General features: G+C 41.7%; 1 long non-coding RNA gene across 1 annotated transcript in view; it reads right to left on the reverse strand.

The window, feature by feature from the left end:
* LOC141755882 (uncharacterized) overlaps positions 1 to 22,236 on the reverse strand; it is a 490,132-nt gene that overhangs the window by 93,540 nt on the left and 374,356 nt on the right. The window lies entirely within an intron of this gene.

Raw genomic sequence — 22,236 nt, forward strand, 5'->3', positions numbered from 1 at the left:
TTCAGGGAGTAATGGAAGAGTCAAGAGGAGCCACAGTGAGCTGTTAGATGAAGAGCTGCAGGCGACAGGCTGCACACCTCCAACTTCTAAGCGAGGTAACCAACAGCAGCATAAAATCAGATCATGGTTGCTCACAGAATGATGGAAAAAGGCCAATTATTGCCTGACTTCTTTATTAAAAGAACAATAGTTTGTTTTGCTGCCTCCACTAATCTGGGACCTGTAGTATTAAACCACATTTGCTGTTACCACCAGTAAAACAGGGTGTCACCAAATCAACCAGGACTGAAATCTTAAGGGTTTTCACTTTAAATAAATGATGTGGTATAGCACAACCTGTCACACTTTAAATGGGATAGTGTCATACAAATCTGCCTCCTACTACAAAGGAAGTGGCCTCAGATTGCTAAATTAGCATATTGTTGGTGTTTGCCAAGATGACATTCAGGGACAAGTTGCACTGTTCACAGCTGCACCAACAATCATGCTGAACTAAATTTGTGGTTTCAAAAATAATGTGTGGAATTAAACCGAAAAACATTGCTTATCAAAAGAAGAAAAATCCAAATGAACATGGCTAAGGAATCCAAACTTAAAAACACCATCGAAAACACTTTATGTATGCTTCACTTTGTTGACAAGAAGCCGACAGAGGAGAACCTGAATCCTACCTTGCAGTTGAGTTACGAGAAGCCACCAGAGAAGAGATGTGTCCTCTGGAGGGATGACACCAACAACACCGTCAGGAGGACGACAGATCTCCTGATGTAGGGAGAAGAATACAGCATTGTAGTATTTTAGTACAGTTTGGGTATTTATTGGTAAATTGAAGGTACATAAGGTTACATGCAGGTAGGCAGGTACAGGTTCCAGATGTCATGGCTCAGTTTTCAGGTACAGGTTCAGGGTCAGATGGCTGGAAAGCAAGGCACGAAGCAACGTTGACAACCTGGCAGCTGAGTGGGGACAAGGGGCTGGTATTGACAGGGTGACTGGGAAATGAAACAAGTGAGCAAGAAGATGTGGGAGTCAGGTGACCAGGACTGCTGTATAACTTCAAATTTAACAATTTTTATCATCTAGTTTGTTAGTGCCACTTCGTATAGTACTGTGCTGATGAAGACAAACATAATTTTAGTACCCAACATTCCTATAACCCCCCATAATTCCTTGCGTAATGAATCTGCCAGAATTAGTGGCGTGCTGCAGTTTTGTTCTATTTTCTCTGAGCTTAAAAAGGCAATCTCGAAGATTTTCATTCAAACAAATGTCTGTTAAGTCACTATCTATCGCCGGAGGAGGTAACACGATGGTGATTGAGTCTGTGGCCCACTGATGAAAGTATTGCAGTATTTATATATTTGTAGTATTACAATTTGAGAGTCTGTGGCAACATTCCCCCGAAAAAATGCTGTATTAAGTTACTGCTGATGCAAATTGAACATTTCCTGCTGCTGCAGCTTCACATTAAAAGACACTAACTGCTATCGTTCATCAAAAAAGCATCTACAATGCAACAATTTTTTGACAGCGGATCAGTTTGAAATATTGCAGCGAGTAATGGAAGAGTCAGGAGCAGCCACAGTGAGCTTAGATGAAGAGCTGCAGGCGACAGGCTGCACACCTCCACCTTCTTTCACTTTCACTGTTTGCAGACTCATGCCACGTGCAGTATAAAATCAGATCACAGTTGCTCACAGAATGATGGAAAAAGGCCAATTATTGCATGACTTCTTTATTAAAACGACAATAGTTTGTTTTGCTGCCCCCACTAATCTGGGACTTTTAGTATTAAACCACATTTGCTGTTACCACCAGTAAACAGGGTGTCACCAAATCAGCCAGGACTGTAATCTTAAGGATTGCCACTTTAAATAAATTATATAGTAGCAAAAACTGTCACACTTAAAATGTGATAGTGTCATACAGCTCTGCCTTCTGCTACAGAGGAAGCCTCGGATAAACAAGTTAGTATATGCTGGTGTTTGCTAAGATGATACAACACTCAGGGACAAGTTGCACTGTTCACAGCTGCACCAACAATCATGCTGAACTAAATTTATGGTTTCAACAACAATGTGTTGAGGTAAACCAAAAACATTGCCTCTCAAATGAAGAAAAACCCAAACAAACATGGCTAAGGAACCTCAAACTAAGAACACCATGCACCCAAAACACTTTATGTATGCTCCTTTCACTTTGTCAACAAGTGGCCAACAGAGGAGAACCTGCATCCTACCTGGTGGTTGAGCTACGAGAAGCCACCAGAGAAGAGAGGAGCGTCCTCAGGAGGGATGACACCAACAACACCGTCAGGGGGACGACAGGTATCGTGATGTAGGGAGAAGAATGCAGCATTTTAGTATTTGTTTTTAGTTTTACTTTAAGGAAAAACAGGAACAGTTCAGGGATTTATTGGTAAATTGAATGTACATAAGCTTACAGGCAGGTACAGGTTCCAACATGGCAACTGTCTAAGGAAAAGGGGGCTGGTACTGAGATTGATTAGGAAATGAGACACACAGCTGAGCAGAAGGATGTGGAAGTCAGGTGACCAGGAAGAGGAAGGTTCGAGGACATCTTGTGGACAGGTGAAGAATGGCAATAAAGCTTAATTGGGATGCAGGGACCTGGTGAAGTGGGAATGTGTCTGGAAAGAGAGGCAGAATGAGCAAAAATAAACACATGCATTAATTCAGGATGTGTATGAATGCCTGTTGCTAATTAATCATTGAGTCACTACCAGTTCATGTGTTTGGTTGATGCTTAATGGATCATCAGTGAATGAGTGTTAACTCACATTTAGTTCATACACTAATTGATATGCCAACAAATGAGCTGAACTCCAGCTTCATAGAAAAGAGCATTGGACTCATTTGATCACTCTGAAAGCAGAATAGCACCTGATTTCAAAGAAATATTAAGCTGTTTTTATCATAGCAGATGTGATATGACAAAACACAATATGAAAAACAGCTTGATGTTGTAAAATGAGAATAGGCAATGATCGAATGCACAAGTCTGAAATACAGCAACTGAATTTAAGCTCATATAAATACATGAATGAAGTAAATGTGAGTTAACATTTCAACATCTCAAGTGGTAACTAATCACGTGAACTCATTTATAATTTTGAGCAACGTGAATTTATGATGCATCCTGCATTCGTTTTTGCATTCAATCATCACAAGCTACGCACATAAGTCTGTGTTTTGCACCCTTATAATAAAGTGTTACCTGATAAGGTACCATTTAATTAATTAATTAATTTAACAGGGACAGTTAATCAACATTTCACCTCATTTTCAAAACATACAATAGATCCCCCTAATTAGTGTTATACACTGGTCCTTTCAATGTGGGTGGTGCCATGTGGGGTCAACCACACACACTTCTTCGCTATTGGTTGAAGCTGCAACTTCGCCGATCAAAGTTCAAATACACACGATGCTGAAGATGCAAATTGTTTTGTGAATGTTGCTGTCTCTGTTTTTTTTCATTAATTAATGGTGTATACTACTTATACAGTAAGTTTGGTAGGATGATGCTTTATTTTACCGGAGGAGACGCAAAAAAAGTAAGTAATGTAAGTAAGTAAGGTAATCATGAAGTAATGAAGGATTACAAGTACTGTACATACTCTGATGCATCATTTCACTTGAAGGGGCACAACGTTGAATGTAATGTAATTAGAAATGTAGGAGTTGTTAGTTTTGTTCCACTCAGCAGTTAATCAGGAATTATTCATTAAGAATCGTGGCCTAATTTGTCATTAATATAGCCTCCAAAATCTATTATTAACTTTTTAATTAGTGATTCATTCATTATCTGTCATTTCATGAATATTTTATTTATTTATTTACTCATCCTTGTAGCTAATCCAAGTTTCTGTGTTACCGTGATGTCGATTGATCAAGAATATATTAAAGCGAGATCGATCTGGTTATTGAATGGTTCACATCACGTGGACGCATCTGTACAGTCTGATCCACAACCATCTGTCCTTCTCCAAAGCAACACCCAGCCTCTCTTTGACCGGCTGCCCTGCTGTATGCTGGGCTGGTCCCGTGGGACACAATGGAGGTCGTATCTGGAAGGGGACAGTACATCAGCTGGACGCTAATCGGCTGACTCACCTTCACAATGCTCCCCTCCGGGATGGGCCAGAGGACTAGCGAAGGGGAAAGGCGGAGGGAAATCAGACTGTGAGCGATTAGGTTAATGAAAGAGGGAAATGGAGTGAAAGGACAGGAAAAGGTGGCCCTAAGGCAAATAAGTTTAGAGGAGAGCCGAACCAATTGCTCTGACAGCTTTAAAGCACAGCATTGAGACCCTGATTGGCAGAGAAGAAATAAGAGCCAAGATACACTGTCACTGGCTGAAAGAATTACTTTAAAAGGTCCTATTTTAGAACTTCCCATTTCTATCAACTGCTGGAAGGTCAATGAAAGCGGCGCTATCACACAAAAGTCCTCATTTTACAGCTGTCTGGTTTTACTGACTAACTGTAAGTTAACTGAAAATCTCCAATAAAGTCTCATTTTAAAGCTCCGCTTGACAGACTTTTATGTAGAAACACTACCGTCTCAGCCCGAAACCCTGAAGTGGGGATGCAATAGAGACGAGCATCAAATCAAATGACACTGACTGAGACACCACAGAGGATTGATGATTTATTATTATTATTTATATCCTATTAGGATGTTGGCTGTGATCACCAAGGGAAACGCTGTATATGCTCAGTGGTGGAAGAAGTATTCAGATCATTTGCCAAAGTAAAAGTAGCAATACCACAGTGTAAAGATACTCACATTGCATTGTAATAGTCATGCATCTTAGGTATCTTAAGTGCAGAAGTGTTATCAGCAAAATGTAATTTATGTATCGAATGGCTCCCTTTGATGGTTTTATATTTCAGCCTGTTTTTAATTTCAATGGACCTGTTTAATGAATTCTCCAGAAATTAGTGTCTGTAGCTTGAGACATGAAATAATATGGCAGGTTGCTACACTAGAATTCCCAAAAAAGTGATTTTAGAAAATTTGATTTCCATTGAAAACAGGTTGGAATAATCTTACTGCATTAGCCAATTTATTCACTAATACATACTAAAATACATTTTTATTGACTATTACAGACTGTACAATGAACATAAAAGGGAGATTTTGCGCACTTAAAGGTCCAGTGTGTAGGATCTGTCGGTTTCTACAGCGGTGAGGTGAGGAGATTGAAACCAACTGAAGCCTCTCCCATCTGTCAAGCGTCTAGAAGAGCTACGGTGGCCGACGAGAAAACAGGGCGAATGGCTATCTCTCTAGAGCCATTTGGAGCAGAGCCAGTTTGTTAGAATGTATGTGTATGTGGGAAGTGAGTGATGAAGCAAGAGAGTGAGAGCAGCGGCGACGGGAGCGAGTAACGTTATCGACTCCGGCCCAAGCAGGAAAAGTTAAGAGTTTGGTTTGTCCGTTCTGGGCTACTGTAGAAACATGGTGGTGCAACATGTCGGACTCTGTGGAGAGGAGGACCCGCTCCCTACGTAGATATAAATGGCTCGTTCTAAGGTAACAAAAACACGACAATTCTTATTTTCAGGTGACAATAAAGAAAACATACTTCTTAATATGATATCTCATATGATATCTCATTTCTACCAATAAATCCCCTTAATAATTGTTACACACTGTTCCTTTAACAAGGCATCATATGTTAGAGTCATATGTTTTGTATACAACAGTACAGAGAATACTGTACTCAATATTGTACAATACCAAGTAGAGTAAATGTACCCATTGCCTTTTCACCAGGGTATATGCAGAGGAAGTAATGAACTCTTTAAGAGTGAAATATCACATAACAAATGAGCAATAATGATTGAAAATATGGATATAGGCCTATAATGATGTGGATATACAGTAAGTTCTTTAATTGTGAAGTTTACGAACGTCTTGCTTCACGATCACAACGTATACAGTCCTCAAAATTCAAACAATTATTTCATGCTGCTTTCATGTTTTTGTAGCTGCAGACATTTCAGTCACGGACAGTTTGACTTCTAACACAGTTTTCTATCCCTATTCTAGCCCTGAACATAATGTTGAGGCCAGAGCCAGCTTGAGAGCACTATTGGTAATACAGCAGTGAACATCAACTGTTGTAAAAACAATAAATAAAAGTCAAATATATGTTATCATCTAAGAGCAATGTTTTTTTCAGTCAGAAAAATTGTGGGCGGCTTTGGTAATGTGTCAGATAATAGTAACCTATGTCAGCAACAGCTCTGGCCTGTGTCTTTATCAGGAGTGTAGCTTGTGTGATGCTGAATTTCAAGCAAACAAAGCTTCACACTTGATTTCAAACACTTTTAAATATTTTTTTTGGACTAACGAGACGTGACAGCGGTGATTATTGAGTTTTGTACCATTGCATGAATGTGTGAGTTTTGCCCCGGGACATGCTCCTGGTTGTATCTTTGAAATGAGCTGTAGATGTTAACAATTCTGTTTCCAGAAAATGCCTCTGTGAGGCAGCGAAGAACAAAGCACAGGAATTATGCAGCAGGAGGTTCTGAATACTGGGCTGCTTTCTTTGTTAGATGCTAAATGATGCTGAAATCAACAGCAGTCTGGTGTATACTGAATCTGAAGTATTCCTCATACAAATCCTCCTGTTGTTCCACAACTAAAGAAGAAGACAGGGGAGAAGAGGGAGAATGGGAAAAGATGACACGCTTTTTAGACTTGCAAGCTCTTAGTTAGCCTACTGTTGCTACATCTGTCAGGATTTACGTCCTCACAAGGCGCATACGCAGAAATCAGAAAATGCAGAGGCCATGAAAATGAATTTTCCGGTGCATAATAAGTAGTAATTTTAGTTGTATAGAGTTTTTCGCTACTTCATAATTTTATAATATCTCCGAGGAAAATGTTGATATTCCCGACGGCCTAATCTTTTTCCTATCATCATGCCTTTGCATTTCCCGCATTACGTTACCCGCTCGCTAGCTTGCAAAATTGTTAACAACAAGAGAAGAACAAGGAGTCTTTTGGCATCCATGTTTCCGTTGCATAGCAGTTCTCACGACTTAACCACTTTAACGTCAAGCAAATCATGTACACAACCTCCCAGCCCATTCTCCTTCCCAGGGCATGAAATACCGACGCTTTGTCATACCAGCGATACCGCCGTACAAGGCACCCTTTCCTGGCGGTATACGACGCACTGGGGTTTCCATTGCAGCCGCCAGCTCACTGCTGCCATATTGAGAGTCGTTTTAAAACGAGAACCCTGTTAAAAGGATTGAAAATCAGTACACTACAAGATGTTTCTGAAAAGATTTGAGGTGAGAAATAGGCATTACAGTAACAGAATATTGATTCATATTTGATCAGCGCTGCTTAGTTTGACCGTTTGATCAGACTTCGCAGAGTGATTGACAGCTGCTCAGAGACGGCAAGGCTCCAGCTTGGCTCTGATTGGTTGATTTCCTGCGATTAGGAGCACAGGGGGACACCGGAGGACACCGGAGGACACAGAGGCACATGATTTTTTTTCAGATTACCTGTCTCATGCACTACTGTCAGGACATAGTGACCGTTTTATAAAAAATGCTTTTTTTTAATCATATTTGCTCCATTTCTACCCACTGCTGCTTTAACTATCATCAGTATACTTCGTGTTGGGTCCATCTCAATCATGGATTTCTGTCTTGCTCTAAGTGAAACTATCTAGCTGGCTTGTGAGGGGGTAAACAACTAGAAAGGTATTCAGAGCATTTATTATTTAGTTATATGGCAGGTTTGTACTTCTACCAGCTGCACAAGCAGCAAGTATTTGGTGCTTCAATTCTCCATTTAAATTCTAGGAACGCTGTGGCTTTTCTTTAAATAATAAAAAAAATCCCCTGTTTCTTGCAAAGCCTGTATTTTTTCGTGTCGGATAAAAGCTTCACTCTAAGCTTCTGAAACGGACAATCTTGTTTGAATTCAGTGTAGGTGATGGGGGTGTATTTGATTGCCAGTCCTGTCACCTTTGCTTGAGCCTTAGAGCGTAGTTGGGATTGGGCCTGTCACTGTGCAGGTGTTGGAGAAGCATTTATTTTGGTGATATACTCCCAGCATAGCTCCGTATGTGCCAATTTATCTCAAGGACTGGCCCCTTCAGATTATATTGGGCTCCTCAGGACTTCCCAGAATTCAGCGGTGGGAACAAACAAAACAAAACTAAGTCTCCATTTTTCCTCTGTGCTAATGTGTTCTGCAGATAAACAAAACAAAAATCCCAGAAACAAGAGGCGCCATATTCTAGCAGATGCACCTATTGATTTTAAGAAAACTCTTCCTCTAGAATGTGGAGCACATTTAAGCACCTACAGGAACAAAACCTCTGAAATCCTCTCTCCACCCACCAACACCTTCCCTCTCAGCAACACACACATACAAAAAAGAAGATAACTAAAGAAGCACTACTGAAATAAAGCCCAAAGGATCTCAAACCATCTGGACTGGAAAATGTGTACAAGCTGTAAACAAATAGCCAAAGAACAAACCTCCTAGTCTCCGCGAGCGCTCATCAAATGCTTAGAAATTCACCTCACACCGCAGCGTTGACCTGGCCCTCAACCAGTATCTCCAACCCCGTATAACCCGGCTCTGCAGCACTCAGAAATACTTCCCCTGTTGTCCAGGAGACAGCAAAGTGTCTCAGCAATGGCCTTTTGATCTGTAAGAAAAGCTCAGGTGTTCACAATCCAAACAAAGTGCGTCGAGGTCGGCCTCAGAGGTCAAAGGTTACGGCTGATAGAGGGATGCTTGCTGCTTAAAGTCAGAGATGTTGCGTTTACACCCACTGTGGGTCCTCTGGAATCTGTGCTGAAAGAAAGTCTTTTTTCTTTAACTGAGAGAGATTGTGAAACTGAAATCACAAAGATGATGAGAGATTTTTCTTTCCTTTTCGGACTTTTATGTTCTTGTTTCCTTATTTTTCTTCACCCGGCTCCGCTAAGGGGCAATAAAGTGAGCTGGGGCCACTCCACCCCCCAGCAGCCTCTCAGTGCACCTTCACAAGAGTGTGAAATATAATTGGACACCTGCACCCAAGGAGCACCAAAAATAGCTCCACATGTTTACACACCAGAGCTCGGAGGAGGGAGAGCGGTGCAGCCGGAGTATCACTGTTACCCTTTGTTAGACTCAGACTGTTTCATTGCTGTCGTGTGATTGCCCGGCCCCTCCGCAGCACTGAAATACAAATCCATCCTAAGTTCCTGAAAGCAAAATGGAATTTCAAGTGCTTTTCTGTGTCTTTGTAAATTCTCGAGCGCACACTAATGTCGACACAAATCTCTCAGACCAGACTACTTGCCCTGAATTTGGTTTAGAGCGGCTCATTCGGGAGGAATTTCCAGTACAATACGAGGATTAATTCCTTTAGAGGAAGAATAGTTTGCTCTTAAGTGAGAGAGCCAGCTATGGTACAGTGCCTTCCGCCTACTTGCCTTTTTTTTTCACCCCTTTTGTCCTCCTTCCTCCATTCTCGGTTTTAAATGATCCCTGGTTTCCCCCGTAGTGAACCGTGCTTTTCAATAATCTAACTTTATCTGAGCACTGTCAGTGGAAGAAGAAGAAGAAGAAGAAGAGAAAGACTTTATCTTTCGGAAACTGAGGCGGCGTGTGCTTAAGCAGCAGAGCAAGGGGTTGCCGCGTCTGTCCACATGACCCACTATTTACAGTTCCGTCCTGATCAATAGGCGCTCCAGGCAGTGAAAACCTCACTGAACCAGATCTACATCTCCACCTCTTACCCCCAGAGACCTGGAGATGGATCTCAGCACACAATTAAAATTTCACACTTGACTGCATTTCACAGACTGTCGATATTAGAAAAATGAATAACAGCAAAGTTTGTGGTAAACACAAAGTTAAAGGGGACTAATAACTTGTAAAAGTAACTGAATCACACTGAGAGGTGATTAGTGAAGGAGTCCGCAGCCATGTTAGCAGCTCTGTGAGGCCGTAGCCTACTTATGCACAGGGGTAACTTAGCTAAATGCTAATGTCAGCATGCTAACATGCTGATGAGAGGGCACTAAAACCCCTGGATATTTGTCAAGTGGAATCATAGGCTGTATAAGATGTGGACGTAGGCAACGTGACGTCACCCATTGGTTTGTGAACTGCCATTTTGAAGCTTCGAGTTCGGGATTTTGGCCGTCGCCATATTGTTTTTTTGCAACCAGAAGTGACACGAGAGAGTGGAGCTAAGTACAGCTGAACGCTGAGTAAGACATTTTTAGGCGACCGAAATGTTACAATTAACTTTCATGAACTGAAAACACACTGTGAAAGGGTTAAAGTTGTAAGACGAAAACATGGACAACTCCCAGGCTGGACATCGCCGTGGGAGCGACTGGTCAATCACATGGTAGCCACGCCCTAAAGCATACCCTGATTTATGGTCTATTTGACTCTAAATGGGTCCCCTCTTCACGGAGCCGGCCGCCATGTTTCAACAGTAGCTCAGAACGGACAAACCGTAGCCGTTAACTTTTCTTGCTTGGGCCGGAGAATTAACATCCGTCGCTCCACTCAGCCGCTGGGAAACAAGACACGGGAAACCTCTGTTGTTCTTGAGGAGCTGCAGCATTTATTTCTGCACAAACTAAAAATTTCAATGTACATTCACTTGATATTTTCAGACTGTCTTCTGCTCCATTAGCTCACTTGTTCGCGCACACATATTTGCTGCCACTCTCTCTCTCTTGCTTCACCACTCACTTCCTACGTACACACTGGCTCTAATCTCCAAATGACCTACGCTACTCTTACAACAACTGTCTCTAAAGCGCTTTACATTACATGTCTGCATTCACCCATTCACACACACATTCATACACTGATGGCAGAGTGCTAAGGTGCCAACTTTGCCCATCAGGATCTATACTAAATACTCATTCACACACCGATGGCCATGCCTTCGGAAGCAATTTAGGGTTAAGTGTCTTGCTCAAGGACACATCTACATGTGACCCTGAGCAGCCGGGGATCGAACCACCGACCTACAGATTGGTGGACGACCTCTCTACCCTCTGAGCCACCACCGCCCCTCTCTAGAGAGGGCTATTCGCGTTATCACGCCGGCCACCGTCGTTTTCCTACAAGCTTGGCACACAGGAGATGTTCTGCAGTCTGCAACTTCACCGCTAAACCCTACACACTTCCATTAATCCATCCAGACATTGTCATAGAGCCATGCTGCAGCATGTCATAAAATAAATAAATTCCCAATATTGTATGACAGCAACTCTATTGTCAAATTGTGTCCACTAAAAATATTTGGTCTACGCGGCTTGGATTGTGGGATATTCTCCTCCTTGTTGTTTTTCTTCACCCAGCAGAAGGTTTAGTCCTCTGGGAGAAAAGCTGGCACAGGATGTCTGCTTTGTTCTCCACAAGACATGACAAAATACAACCGCTGCAGCTGCAACGAACTAAGTCAAGCCTCTCTGGCCAAAACAAAACAAAACAAAACGAATGCCATGTCACGCAGCGCGACACAATCCCTGCTTTTGAAGGCAGATTTCAAATCCATTTGACCAGCTTGATAAACATCATTTCAAATAAAGCACATGCCACAGAGTTAGCATTCCGGGACAGCTCCACAACAACCATGACAGAAACAAACAGAATAAAACCAATTGAATTTCCTGAGTTGTCAGGCTTTTGTCGGGGGTGAAAACTAGTTTACGATGCTGTGGGGCGGATTTGGTCGAGGAATCGAAGAACCACAACCTGTTAAGTGGAACCGGGGATCAGAAGAACTTGTCAGACTTGGCAACGGTACATTTTTCAAATGATTTCCAGTCAACTCACATACAGATGAGGGCTCAGCCACCCAGAGAAAAATGCGAACACTAGAAAGGTATCTTGTTCCCGATGCATGGAGGATTTCCACATCTATCTATCCATCTGTCTGTCTATCCGTCTGTCTGTCTGTCTGCCTTGGCAGATGCAAAAACAGAAGTATATAATTGCTTGCTCTAACTTGTCGTCTTCACGCTGAGAGGTACTCGGTGCCTGTGTCCTGTCCTTCAAAGGACACTTGTGTGAAATCAAAACCACAAGTGGTGGGCGCAGATGAAAAAAGGAAATGGAAATTATGGATTGGAGTTTCAGATACTTTGCCCAATTTTAGCAGTTATATTCTTTAGACATTTTAACAGGCTTTTTTTGATTACTTGGAGGAAAAAAAGCAACCTGTGGGTATAATTCTCTTTATTGAGAGTAAAATTGCTTTTTTTTTAAAGCAGCTTTAATCAATATTCCTGTATTAACAATGGATTAAATGACTCTGTATAATGTGAAAGGAGTCGCTTGTTTTGATGAAGCTGCAGATAATTATCACCCGACTGTGGTTTTCCTCAGCTCTGTGGAGCTTTCTGGCATTTTTCAGTTCATTGTTTTGGTCTTCTGGCCCACAACATTTCTGTTTTTGGTTCAGCTCTATATGGTTCAGCGTTGTTTTGTTAATTTAAAAGCTCTGACAAATCCACAGTACACTACCTACCCAGCAGCAGACAGGCACAATTAGCGACTGGCTGGTGAACTAATGGAGCATATAGCAGCTGAAGAGCCAGATATTTCCTTCAGGAGATGGTGGAGACCAAAACAGAGCTAATAAGAGAGTGAATAAGGGACTTACACCATTGACTCTATAACAGAAGTGGACGTAGTGACTGTGCCATTGGTTTGTGGACTGCTATCTTGTTTTTTTGCAATTACAAGTGACATGAGAGGGTGGAGCTAAGTACAACCAAACACTGTATAAGACATTTTAAGCGACCAAAAAGGTTATAAAAGGGGTCCCTTGACCTCTGACCTCCAGATATGTGAATGAAAATGGGTTCTATGGGTACCCACGAGTCTCCCCTTTACAGACATGCCCACTTTATGATAATCACATGCAGTTTGGGGCAAGTCATAGTCAAGTCAGCACACTGACACACTGACAGCTGTTGTTGCCTGTTGGGCTGCAGTTTGCCATGTTATGATTTGAGCATATTTTTTATGCTAAATGCAGTACCTGTGAGGGTTTCTGGACAATATCTGTCATTGTTTTGTGTTGTTAATTGATTTCCAATAATAAATATATACAAACATTTGCATAAAGCAAGCATATTTGCCCACTCCCATGTTGATAAGATTATTAAATACTTGACAAATCTCCCTTTAAGATACATTTTGAACAGATAAAAAATGTGGGATTAATTTGCGATTATCGATTGGCAGCCCTAAAAATATTATTTAAATTACTTTAAATATTTTGTGATCTCCCTCTCTGTGACACTGCTCCTATTTGCATTCATTCATTTATAATTACACAATACTGACTTCCTCTAGTTTGTTTGTCTTCAAGGGAAACTTTTTACACAGTCAGGGTGATCCGATGTGCAATCACATCTCTTTCATCACTTTTTGTCGTAGCATCACTTGTTTTCATGCTGACTCAAGGAGTGTAAATTAAAATGATTTCCAGGCTCTGTGTCATGTTGATTGACCTACTTTGTAACTTCACTGTATTGTGAAGCGAGTCATACCTACACAGTGTACGATCGGAGTCAAATTAAAGGAAAAAACATTTTGGGCCAAATCAAATTTGAGACCACTTGATGCGACGGTCATTTGAAGCCACTCTAAATTATAATTCTTGGGCTCATATTAAATGGCGTGAGCGCTCATAAGAGCGGTGAGATAAGGGAGCAGTGGGGGGTGGGTCCTCGTGGTATCGTGCAATCAGGACGTGCTGATGAGGAAAAGGTCATTTGTGCTAATGCAACATTTTTTATTCTATGAGAGAGACGTCAGCGCTGATAGATGATCCAAAGGTCACCCGTGTCATCACGCCCATTCTGTCCTGCGGGGTGATGCAAAACAGATATGATGACTGCTCGCCGCGCTCCGCACTCCATCAGAGAACGAGAGAGCGAGCAGCTCATCTGGTGGGCGGATAAGGGCCTGGGTGGAGCTCGCCCGCTCACATGATGAACAACCTTGCTTGCAACCTCACTCATAATGTTAACTCACTGACTTAGATGACGGCGGAGTCGAGGGAATCCGGCGAGTTTAAGGTTCAGTCATTTCCTCGCTGACATACTGGTGCAGATTTACGCTTCTTTTGATCTGTATCAGCAACTTTACCAGTAATGAAAAGCCTCACACCCCGCGTATAGCTGCTTGGATAAACACACAATTCATACAGAGCAAATGAATCACCTACTTGATATGCACAGGAGCAGTAATCATTATCTAGCTAGCTCATAAGCATTATACTCATAGTCTACCAGTAAACAAAGCTCATGAAATCCCTTTTTGTCAATTAGCTCTTTGAGAAATGATCCAGAAAAAAATATTGTGAACGTGATGTGGGACCATTAGGGGTGATTGTCTTTATACTTATGCCTTACCAATTTATTGCTGAACCACTTAGCAAGTAAACTATACATCGAGAGCATAAAGACATGACAAAGAGAACGCTCCGCTAACAAACGCTGAGGGGAATATTTACTCGCAGATGCCGAATTAGACGTCTCATTTGCATTGAGAATCAACAACGGAAGAATAAATGTGATTTTGTTTTTGGTCTCATGTGGAGAAAAGTGAACTCTGAGAAACTTTCTGTTCTGCAGAAGCGAGGTCAGGCTGTAGGGAACCGCATTTAAAAACCTCCCCGGTAGAGGTAATCCATCTTATATATGAGACACTGTTACAATACGGATATATAAGAGTTGTGATACAGGGTGACACTCATTGTCATCATAATTGAATTAGGCGGAAAATCAGCAGATGTTCAGAATCTCTTCATCCATTGTTTAATTACCTGCAAGGATGAAACAATGAGGCAGCTCAGTAGAAGTGCTCTGGATATGTCCTGCATTAGCAATGCAGGACTCAATACTGCAGTACAGCAGAAGTAATAATCCCCTTAGAGATGGAGCAGCAACAGCACATGTGGAAAAGGTGACCACTGCAAAATGTAGGCTCCCCTTTGTATACCTACCTAGTGGCCACAACTCAAACAAGATCTGATGCCTTCCTCCCATGACGTGCGCCCTTATCACACGACGACACAGATGTCTGAGCGGATGCCAGCGGGCTCAGGTCTGTGATGAGAACTCCTAGTTATGCGCGGTGGCACCCGGTGTGAGCACCGGCTTCCGAAGGGCAGACAGATAAATTATTCAGCCTGAAGTTTCACATCAACACGGCTCAGATGGCAGCACATGAGAGGGATTAATTTATGCAACATCCATGAGAGGACAAGGAGATGTCTCAGAGCCATGGGTTGAGAGAGAGGTGCTCATATGTATGTGGAGAGGAAAAGCACTGCTCGTAATGGAAGAGTTGCTAATTGCTAAGTTACTGTAGACTGTCTTTGTACTGGAGACGCCAGGTGATGAAGAAAACAACAAAGTCTCGTGGATTGCTTCTACTCATATTGTTGACTGGGTTTATTGCTTTCAGATGATTTTTGATCTAGTGTGAAAACTTTTGAATCTTATTTAAAAACAATAACTCGGGCTTATTAAGTTGGAAAAAGATGCACTGAGGCAACAAAGAGTGTCCTAGCTAATAAACTAGATACAGTCCCAGCTGCTTGGCTCTTTTATGTCTGTTATAGGGGGAAAAAAACTATTTTATTCTTGAAAGCAATCAACTTTAATCATCTCAGTGGCAGGGCCGGCTTAAGCCATTGGCCATATAGGCAGGCACCACCTTCTGGGGGGTGCTGGTTGCCCTCTAAAATTTTTTTAATAATAATAATTTTAAAAAAATGCCAGTGGGCGCCCTTCCTCATTTCATGCATTGAGGTAACAAATGAACAAATAAAGAAAGAAAGAAAGAAAGAAACACCCCTGTAACTCTCTTTCTCACACTCTTTCATCTGCCCGGTCGCACTTATTTGTTAATAAAAGTGTAAATTGTAGTGAAACTGACAAACACTTTTAAGCCAACAATATCAGGGGCCAATTGTTTATTTATTTTAAAATAAATACAGTTATTTTGAAAATAAAAATCGTAATTTTTGTCTTAAAACCATTGTGATGTCTGATGTGTGTTGCAGTTTAAAGCTTCAGTGGGCGACAAGTTTTTGGTATCATTGGGTAAAAATTCCATAATAACCTTTCAGCATATTGTAATTCAAGTATTCTGAGAGAAAATTAGACTTCTGCACCTCCTCATGTCTCTGTTTTCAGGCTTTAAAACTAGCCCGTGATGGGAGACTTTAGCCAATCACAGGTCATTTCAGAAAGAGCGTTCCTATTGAGCGTTCCTATTGGCTGTGCTCCGGCTGGTGGGCGGTGCTTGGTATTTCTTGAGCAGATCTCAACATGGTTGCAGGGCATTTCAAAACAAAAGTAGTACACCCCCAAAAAATCTGAGTTTCAGAGAATTAGTTTCCTGCAATCTGGTATAATAAGTGCACTGCAACAGTATTTTTATGTTAAACTTTTGATTTTACCTTTAACTTCCAGGAAAGAAAACTGAATAATTTGCCCCTCTGGTGTGAACCTGGCCTGTGAACCTCTGGCAAAAATTAATATTCATCCGTTTTTATTTGTTTTTGCTCCTGCTTGAGTATTTCTTTCTCTTAGTACTCTCCTCTCTCTCACTCGCTGAAGGTCCTTTCAGACACAACGCTACAACGGCACCACTGCTCTCTGAAACCCGTTATTTCCAATGGCTTGCGCATTGCCACGACGGCTTTTTTCTGCGTCGAGCAACGTCCAACTTTGAGCGCTGCACGTTGTGTTGAGCGAAGCTTAAACATGAGCTCAAACTGCGCTGAGATGTTGCGAGCATAGACTGCTCTCTGCCGCCGGGAAACGACAGTTGGTATAGCTCTATTGTCGTCCGGGGTGGAAACAGTAGGGATTATACACACTGTTCAGTTCCAGAAAAAGACTAAGATAACGTGCCATAAATCGGAGAAATACGGGATAATCGTGACCCCAGGAGGAAACGGGGAGAGGGCGATGAAAAATGGGATTCTCCTGGGAAAATCGGGAGAGTTGGCAAGTATGCAGAGGACACAGAGGCACATGATTTTTTTCAGATTACCTGTCTCATGCACTACTGTCAGGATATAGTGACCGTTTTATAAAAATAACAGTTTTAATTTTTATCACATTTGTTCCATTTAAAGCAGCAGTGGGTAGAAATGGAGCAAATATGATTATAAAAACTTATTTTGGATTTGAGCCCCCCTCCAAATTTTGCCTAAGGCACCAAAAGGGCTATAGCTGGCCCTGCTCAGCAGACACAAATTAGTTTAAGCACAACACGTGTTGATGGCGAGTGTTTCTTATAATGTGTCAACGCTGCACCGGCCACATACTGTACACATCTCATGTTTGCCTGAATGACTTTGACAAAGGTGGCATAAGTGGATAGACATTGTCTGACTGACATGGAGAGCCCTGTCAGAGGAGCATTAGCAGGCCATTAGCATTCCATGACATTTTCCCATCCGTCCTGAAAGCAGTGGCGGCCCTGTAAACAAAGTGCTGTTGCGCTGCACGGCGAGGAGAAAAGGGAATAGAATGTAATGTAAAACGGCATTGTTCAGCGGCTGAGATACCAGGTGCGCATTCTAATGCGGATCCACAGGGCAACCTCTGGCTGGCTGAAACAAAGGGGAGGGAGACGATAAGGGAGTGGGCGAACGGGACATGCAGCAGGGTAATTGAAAGTGCTTGGGATTTTAAAGGCCAAATGCGACCAGAGGTTATCAGCCACAGAAACAATCTGAATTTTTTATGGGAGTAACTTATTATCCGGACAAAAAAGGAGGTTTGTTACGCTTCACAGAGGGCTCCCTGGATAAAACAAGATCATAAAGGCCACAAGCAAACTTTAGGGAGCCTTTAAAGCACTGTAAAATTACTTTTATTACCTCGAGTGCAGGAACAACGTTTGGATTGTGTACTCAACGCCCTTTTGAATAAATGTGCTCCAGTTACCAATAGTTATTCCCTTCACAGTAATTGTCTGTGTAATGTGGTGTTGTTGTTGTTTTTTTTCATGAATCTCCACACGCTAAAAGAGATCACCACTCAGATATCAGTTAAAGCTGCTGCAGTGGGTAGAAACGGAACAAATATGATTAAAAAAGATTATTTTTGTAAAAAGGTCACTATATTCTGACAGTAGTGCCTCTGTATCCTCCGGTGTCCTATGGGGCTAATGGCATCTGGAAGATCTAACAGACCAGAGGAAAACAACCAGTCAGAGCTGATCCGGAGTCTGCCGTCTCTGCGCAGCTGTCAATCACTCAAATATGATCAAATATGAATCAATGTTCTGTTACCGTAATGCCTATTTCTCGCCTCCAATGTTTTCAGAAACATCTTGTAGTGTTTAGCTGTAAAAAGAGAAAGTTTGTGACCCAGCAGCCATGTTGAGATCAGTTGAGGTAATACCAAGCACCGCCCACCAGCCGGAGCACAGCCAATAGGAACGCTCTCTCTGAAATGACCTGTGAGTGGCCAAAGTTTAGATTTTTTAAAGCCTGAAAACAGAGCCATGAGGAGGTGCAGAAGTCTAGTTTTCTCTCAGAGCACCTGAATTACAATATGCTGAAAGGTTATTATGGAATTTTTTGCACAATGATGCCAAAAACATTCTGCCTACTGCAGGTTTAAGAGGCATAAATCATCGCTACTGTTACCATGCAGGGCAAAACAGTCCTGAAGTTACAGGTGACGGCTGCAGAATATGAAATTGTGTGTTTCTGATTGCTCATCATAGACACATCGACACAAAAACTAAATTGACGTGACAATTAAATGTTTTGTCATGTGAGGATGTTGGACACAGTCACATGTGCGTGCGCCCACACATCACAGCCGTGGCATTCTCTAAATCGGTGGGCAGCCTTAGGAAAGCCCTGAGGCTAAAGGGAGACTGATGACAAAATCTGCATCTCATAAAACAATAACGCTCTCCCGCTGTTCCCTCGAGGTACAGGGCTGAAAAACAACACAACTGGCAGATTCCTCCAGTCTCAGTAAAAAAACAAAAAAACTCGCCTGTCAGGAGTATGGACACAGCCTGGCCCTGGGGAGAGCTGACTGTATGGTGGAGATTGCGTATTAGCCCCTACAGCAAGGCCTCCTTGTGTGCAAAAAGCCCAAACAATGTAAAGAGATCATCCTGACATGCATTACTGTATTTGTCAGTATTGTATGAACAGCAAAATGCAGCCTCGTCCTTTAATAACCTTTTAGAATTAGTAGAATATCTTCATAGTTAAGTAATATTTTGTCATTTTCGTAAATACTACGCCATTTTTGTAATACTAAGTATGCTTACTTGATTTCGTGCCGCGATTTACATGAGAAAATCAACATCATGTTAATGCAATAAGAGCCAGGTGACAATTAGCTTAGCTAATTAAGATAGCATTTGGCAGCATATAGCAGTGTGGTTGCAGATTGCAACCAACTGAGTACCCCCCGCCTCACTCCTCCCTTTCCAAGACTGTGGTAATGTGAGCCGCTGAGTGCAAAACCATGGTAACACCGTTCATCTCGCTCAGAGGCCATCCTTACCATACTAACACTACTTTAGGAGCAACAGAAGTCAGACGGCGGCTGGCGGTACCACGGTTTTGCACAACTACGGTGGCCTTCAGGTAACGTAATAATGCGAATGGCTCTCGCTACAGTCAGCGTTTAGTTTGTCCGTTCTGGGCTACTGTAGAAACATGGCGGAGCAACATGGTGGACTCGGTGAAGAGGACCCGCTCTCTATGTAGATATGAGGGCCTCATTCTAAGCTAATGAAAACACAACGGTTCGTAGTTTCAGGTGATTATACACTAATGAAAACATAGCTTGGAATATTATATTCCATATTTGTTAATAGGTCCCCCAAAATGTTACACACTGTTCCTTTAAGACTGAAAACATCTCGCTAACAGGAAACAGCTAACCAACACCTGTTAACCTCACCTGTTTAACACGTTGTATCTGGTTTGTTTAATCCGTACAAAAACAGAAGTTGTGGCAATTTGTGGTGTTACAGGCAGTTGCGTGTTGTATGTTTTGGAGATCAACGGCGGACATTACATTTGGGACATTATTATTTGTGTATGGATTCAACATGTGAGATGAAATGTGTTAATTAATTATTACTTTGTACAGAGCAAGGCTCTCTAGGACATGGTTTGATATTATAAAACAAAAATGTGAGATCAGAAAATTCATATCACACTAATTTCTGTACTGCAAATACGAAGCTATAGAGCTAGAAGACGATTAAGTTAAGACAGGATAAGCTTTTATTGATCCCCAGATGGGAAATAGGGTTTAGCTTAGCTTAGCATGAAGCATTCGCTTAACATCTAAAGGTGTCATGTGAAGGTGAAGTTTTCTTGCAAATGGTGTTTTGTTTCATTAAGCGTTACTCACCAAACTGCAATGTGTGTATCCGGGAGGTCTAACAAAGCATGTTGAATGCATTTCCATCTTCATAAAACGTTTGCAAAGCCATTTTTTCTTGAAAGTTTGAAACCTGCATTGTTTACATCCATGCTTACTGGCTTGCAGTCTTCTTCTTCACTGTCTTTGTTGGCACATTAGTGTGTTTCTTGACACGCTATCGGCACCTGTTGATCAGTGGAACAAACACAAATGGGGTGTCTAGAAAGTAACCCGCAAATTGCAAAAAAAATGGCAAAATCTTGCAAAAACTCTAATGGGACTCACTGCCCGATGACCTATCCTAACCTAAACATTTGAGGTCAATGCTTAACCTTTACCATTTGGGGTCAATGCCTAACCTTAACCATTTTGGGGTCAATGCCTAACCTTAACTATTTGAGGTCAATGCTTAACCTTAACCATTTGGGGTCAATGCCTAACCTTAACCATTTTGGGGTCAATGCCTAACCTTAACTATTTGCGGTCAATGCTTAACCTTAACCATTCGAGGTCAATGCCTAACCTTAACTATTTGAGGTCAATGCCTAACCTTAACTATTTGAGGTCAATGCTTAACCTTAACTATTTGCGGTCAATGCTTAACCTTAACCATTCGAGGTCAATGCCTAACCTTAACTATTTGAGGTCAATGCCTAACCTTAACTATTTGAGGTCAATGCCTAACCTTAACTATTTGAGGTCAATGCCTAACCTTAACTATTTGAGGTCAATGCCTAACCTTAACTATTCGAGGTCAATGCCTAACCTTAACTATTTGAGGTCAATGCTTAACCTTAACCATTCGAGGTCAATGCCTAACCTTAACTATTTGAGGTCAATGCTTAACCTTTACCATTCGAGGTCAATGCCTAACCTTAACTATTTGAGGTCAATGCTTAACCGTTACCATTCGAGGTCAATGCCTAACCTTAACTATTTGAGGTCAATGCTTAACCTTAACCTTTTGAGGTCAATGCTTAACCTTAACCATTCGAGGTCAATGCCTACCTTAACTATTCAACGTTTATACCTAACCGTAACCATCTTGCGACAGTTTTGCAATTTGCGTGTTACCTTTTAGACATGACCCACAAATGGATTTTTTTTGCTTCATAACGTTGGCATTCAAAAACTTCACAGGCAACCTGAAAATTCCACGTTATTATCTCTATGAGTCTGCATCATACCATTTTTCTGACCTTGTGATTATTCAAAAATAATAATAAAAAAGTTTGTTGGTTTTCCTGTATGTTTAGCATATCAAAGAGGTGGAAGAAAAGTCATTTCAGGCTGTGTACAGTAGCTTCGGCTCTATAAGCTTCCCTCAGTCGGGAGGCCCCTGCTGACTCACCTTTGGATGACTTTCAAGCCCCTCCGCACACCATTGTTATTCCTCCGTCTTTCCCTCAGATGTCCTTTTCTTGCCACAATCACTCACATGCTCTCAACTCTGAGAGGAGAGCAAGCATGCTTGCTCCTCAGAAGAACCACAAACTGGGGAGTACTGTCAAAAGGACAATTTGCACAACACAAAAGCTTTTGTTTCCAGCCCTTTGAGCGAGAGACAGGTGGTCACTGTGGGAATAACTTTGCTCTCCCTTTGAAAACGTTATGGGGACAGAAGTGTCAAGTACAGGCAAGCCACAGAAACAGGAGGATTTGTGTTAAAGTACTAAAGCTCATAATATGGGACATTGTGGTCTATTCGATCCTATTCTGTTGCACTTTATTATGTTCTAGTCTCATGTTGTACAATG

The sequence above is a fragment of the Sebastes fasciatus genome, chromosome 18, assembly GCF_043250625.1.
Source record: "Sebastes fasciatus isolate fSebFas1 chromosome 18, fSebFas1.pri, whole genome shotgun sequence".
NCBI lineage: Eukaryota > Metazoa > Chordata > Actinopteri > Perciformes > Sebastidae > Sebastes > Sebastes fasciatus.